The 5,392-nt window shown below is 37.9% G+C and overlaps 1 long non-coding RNA gene across 1 annotated transcript; it reads left to right on the forward strand.

Annotated features, from left to right (window-relative positions):
* The first annotated feature begins 624 nt into the window (after window positions 1–624).
* On the forward strand, window positions 625–4,422 carry LOC124163682. The gene is made up of 2 exons (XR_006865826.1): window positions 625–856; window positions 2,276–4,422. It is a non-coding gene; the product is annotated as an uncharacterized LOC124163682 (long non-coding RNA).
* Window positions 4,423–5,392: the final 970 nt, after the last annotated feature.

A 5,392-nucleotide genomic window follows, 5' to 3' on the forward strand; every position in this document is an offset into this window, starting at 1 on the left:
CGATTCGAATTTTGATATTTGATCGCCCGAATACGGCGGAAAAGCCCAGGTCGTGCTTGCGTTCACCCGCTGGTTGGAAATTTTTTCACGGAAGTCAACTCATTTTTTAAATTTGCAAAGGAAAAATGAGTTAAACATATTTAATATTTCTAAGACTAATGTAAATAAGTGACTCATATAACGTAACACCAATGTCTGATCCACATTGAATAATTTAACAATTTTGTCATACACTTTTTACATTCCGTTGGCAAAATATTTGTAAAATTAAGAAGTGATCCTTTTTATTTGCACTTTCTGAATATTTAATCAGCCAATAACTTCTGTTTTTATATTTTAATAACAGAAAAGGAATTTAGTGTAGCGGTCAACTGATGTGACAAAGAAAATTTCTGGAAGACAAAGACAACACAGAGAGAGTTGAGGCCATTATTCTACATCTGAAAACTGATGACGTCGGCATCAAATCTGTAAACATAATATGGGAACGAAAGAAATATTTCGGAAGAGAAACGGAGAAAATGCTCTTGAAATAATGTGCATTGAGATTGATGTGAGACATGTCATTATTTTCTCGTTCTTTCCGACCAAAACTATCGGCAGAGAATACCATGGTGACCTCTAACCATGTCCATGATAACCCAAGATAAAACGAACGACGCCGGGATGAAGAAGCAGATTCCAACGCCATAGCTCTCCGCAAGTCGACATCCTTCGTTATACGTCGTTTATAACTTAATCTTTCGTAATTGCTGGAAAAATTACCCTCATTTCGTCTGAAGCGCAAGAACTGGTGGTGGGAGTCGAAGACAACAATCATCAGTTTGCTTGGAGTATTCTGAATACTGAACCCTGCGTAAGTAAGTAATTTCTAATCAATGCATTGAAGATCTTAAAGAGTTAGGTTCGCGACTTCGCGATCCAAAACAAATAATTTTGGCGCATGCAATTTTTTTGCCATCATATACGACATGTGTCGAAGTATCGAGTCAAAATTACGTTGCACTAATTTTGGATAATTTTATAGCTTCATTTGTACCTAATAACTTTTTAGCGTTTTGAGTCGACCTTAGCGTCAATTTTGTGCAAATAACGTCCTTTGAATTTATTTACATTCTTCACTCACTGTTAACACAATAAGCTGTCAGGTTATGAGCCTGAATATTATTTATTTATGAATCACATGGCATAACGAGCATAGTATAATTTTTCCTAAAATGACATTAATATTCTCACTACAATCAAAAGTTATCTATGCTTCGATTCGTACGATCGTAAAATCTGGAGTAATTACCTATGGCTTTTATAATGCCATTTCCAGAAGTTCTAGCACGAAAAACCTCCTTTTTATGACAATCAGCGTAATATGCAATGAGGTGAGCACATCTTGGAATCTTCATGAAAATGAAAATAACTTCTTTTCTCTCTTCTTCCACATTAATTTTTACAATAGAGGACTGTTCAGAAAACAAGGCTGGTTCCGGAATTATAAAATACCCTAAATGATTTGATAGACGTTTCCTTATTGGTGCAATAATCAATTATCACTCTTTAAATTTCGTAAAAAATTAACACTTACTTCTATTCAGGCACTTTGCATGCATAGGATTAAGCTTTAAACCATGATTTTGGGAGTAATGACGACAGTAATTTTCCACTCAACGTTTAATGACCCAACTGGTTAAGGTAGTTACTGAGTCTAGAGTCATTCTCATGGGTACAACTTTTTTCAGAGGTGCAATATTATCAAATGTAAAATTACTGAGTCTCAATTATTCCAATCAATATGACGGACTTTCACGAAATTTGGTGAATGGGTATCCTCCAGATAATAAAAATGAATTATTGAAACCAGCCAAGTGAAAGTTATATCAGATCATGGAATCAACAAAAATGATGAATTTAGTCAGAACTCAATCCTACCGTCAAGCAATTGATGCAGTTCTTGCACGCAATCCAATTTGCATGGTCTCCAATGCATGAAAAATGTAATGGAATGCATCACTTCGAAAATGATGGCGTCAATGACTTAGAAGCACAATCTTATTAGTTGGGAGATTAAAACCTAGTCCCTAAATATAAAAGTGCTTGAAATTTAAAAAAATCGTTTAAATAGCATGTAGTACGAGCTTTGAGAGCTGCTTTAAATAGCGTCTGTCAATGAATTCGGCAAATTTACGACGACACGGTTGCATTTAGCTAGTTAAGCGACGGGAGAGTGGCGTATTACACCATCTTGATCGATACTGACTGACCCGAATATATTTCTTTCCAGGGACGAGAAAACATCCAAGGGGAATCCCTCAATCGGGATGGCGACCAAGATCATAAGGCTCTTTGCTTTCATGCTCCTTTTCCTGATTCTGTCTTCAGCATCCGTCGTGTCCGGAGCAAAGAACGCCCGAGGAAGTCATCTGGGCTCCGTCAGGACCACATCACGGCCAACATTCAGTTTCCCACGCTTTCCCCGCCCTATCCGATCACAGACCCACAAGTAACCGCGGCGCGGATCCAATTTCGATATCGACCAATGGCGCCAATTTAAAAATGTCGTAAGGGTTAAAAAAGTAGGAATAAATTCTCAAGAGTGCGGAAATGAGATGGCGACAATGGACTTCTGCAAATTCGGCCAAGATTGAGGATGAAAATCTCGGAGCAAATGAAGTCTTTGTCTTCTCCCCCGAACCTGCCCGGGACTACCTTTGATAGCACTAATTGAAAACCAGCGATCTTTTTATTTTAACCAAAATTTTAATCCCACTAAATTTAGGACTCACAAATAAGGAGATTTCGCAATACAATACACCTTTGATGGCTTAAGCCTCAGTTTTTTCCATTTTCGGCTGCAGAATGGAATTCATTGTTAGCCCCCAGCTTTCGTCTACTGTGCTGTCATATTAAGCGCTCCGTTTATACTTACGTTAAGAATACATCAAGGAAAATATATTTTTGAAGATTATGGATGAGACGCAGAACTTAAAAATTACCCAATTACCTTGACAGTTTGATAAAAATCAAAATTCATCAAATCCATCTTCTCGTAGGAAGCAGTTTTCATCTCTTGTGTAGCCTTTTTTGCAATAAGTATCCTATTAATCCAAAATCTAACCGAAAAGTTTTGTCATGAACTTGTAACTTATCTTCAGCAATAAAATATGCAATGACGCACTCTCTCACATTTTTATACTTTCATCACAAGCTGGTTATAATAATTGGTTAACGTCTCATTTTACAGCATCTGCTACTTGACTTTAGGATTTAGTGTACGCAACCCACTGTGTACTGTCCCAGCTAACCTTTTAAATACCTTGCGTCAGGAGATTATCTACCCCCACGTCCTTACTTGGAAAATTCTTTTATTCTACTTAAAAAATAATGAGGCCACTAAGACTCATCCAATATAATTAATATAAAATAGAGACAGTTTTACATACATTAAGAAACTGAGCGGGGTTTGAAAATAGATATTTTATTTAGCACCCTCATTTCATCATAAATACCCGTCACTAAACTCCATCACGAAGCATTTGCTGTTGACCCTTACTCACTATCATGATAACCTGTTGAAAAGAAGCAGACGCTCGGAAGGGGAAGGCGCTTTCCCCACCAGTACGCAGAAAGATAAACAGAAATTCCTGGAATCATTCATGAGAATCGCCTTAGCCTTCGCTACTGAAAGCCGGAAAAAATCGCCCATCCCCACCACAGGCTGATCCAAATTAGGAATATTTGGACGAAGGAAAACGAAGAGCTTCCGGTCCTCTTATTCTGTAGAAGCCTTAGCAAAGGATAGTTGACGCAGGACGAGGTACCACTACGGAGCGTTTGGTTTTCTAAGCTCTCCAACATCTTGACACGAGTGTAATCCTCTGAGTAAGAGACGAGAACATAAAGGAAGTGTAGATTTCAACTATAAACGGAATGGCGCCCGGATTCAAGTATCTCTTCGTCGTCATGCTCCTTTTCTCGCTTCTGGCTGAAGATGGCGTGGTGTTGGCGGTGAGGAATTCGAGAGTTGGCCACGGGGGGCAGGCCAGGACGACGGCGAGGCCGAAGTTCCCGCGCTTTCCTCGCTCCGTCCACGAATACGTGAGCGGTGAAGAATTTTCGGCGCACCCGAAAATTTGCGCCAAATGCAGGGACGACGGTGGTGGATCTCACTGAGGAGGACGCGGATAGGAACCCTGTGTACTACCCCATTCCAGGCTGGAGATTTCAACGCAACGAGAGAGGAGTCATTGGAGTGAAATTGTCCCATCTCAGTGTGTCGTGCCCAAAAATGTGACTTCCAAATTATTCACTCAAATATTTGCATCTTTTTGAAAATAAAAATGGCGAGATTATATTACTCTATTGGTGGAGGAAGTGTATGAAATATGTTTTGCTGTTGAGTTTGTGATTAAAGTCAATTCTAAATTTCTAGTTTTGCCTAGATTTCATTTCAAGTCGTATATTTCTATATTTGTGGAGGAAGTGTATGAAATGTGTTTCGCTATGCTATTTATGAACACTGAATTTATCATTGTGTGCTTTCGAATTGTTTCGGGATTTTTTGATCAGGCTCAAACTCAAAGATTAAGTAATTTTTGTAATTGCGGCCGCAGGTCACAACTATTAACGAAATGGAATATCCGTTTGAAATCGCGTAAAACAGTTTAAGGATCTAAGAATTTGGTAATTATCGTGACTTCATGATGTGATGCAAACTAAGAACCTCAAAAACTATGTGCACGATTCTGAATACTAAATTTTCTAATAACAGAATTAATGTTCATATTTTTATCATCGAAAAGAAAAAAATCCATTTTTCATTTAATATCTCATTTGAGGTTTTCTTTCTCACTTTCATGTCACGCTAACCATTTAATTCTCATTTTCAGCATTGATTTGAACCAAATTTGATTGTTAATATACTCACTAGCTAGCTTTATCGGGATGCTTGGTTTATTAATTCCATTTATGCTGTTTAAGTACAAGATGATATCATTTTATAATCTCAACTGAATTCTGCGACATCTTCCTTCGCCTTGCTTACATTAAAATTCTTTCAATGAAGCTATCCATAAAATTTTATTGTTTTATCTCCTCTATTATCCCCAGTTGGTATTACTGAAAAAAACCAGGCGTAGTGAGAATTCGGTGGGTGAAATTAAAGGTAATTACAATAATCATAGCGAACAAAACGAGTAATAAGCACATATTTCCAGGTCCTACAGAAGCGATAAATTAAAAGAGATTTTTTGCCGAACGGATAGATATGCGAATTCGTTTCTTCCCTCGAACCATAAAGTATTTTAATAAATGCTAGTCGTAATTTCCTTAGAGAACTTCCTTTTTATGTGTAAACGGCTGGTGTCCAAACACCCCCTGCCACACGCCTTTTCGGCTACTT

This window comes from Ischnura elegans, chromosome 8, assembly GCF_921293095.1.
Source record: "Ischnura elegans chromosome 8, ioIscEleg1.1, whole genome shotgun sequence".
In the NCBI taxonomy this organism is placed as follows: domain Eukaryota; kingdom Metazoa; phylum Arthropoda; class Insecta; order Odonata; family Coenagrionidae; genus Ischnura; species Ischnura elegans.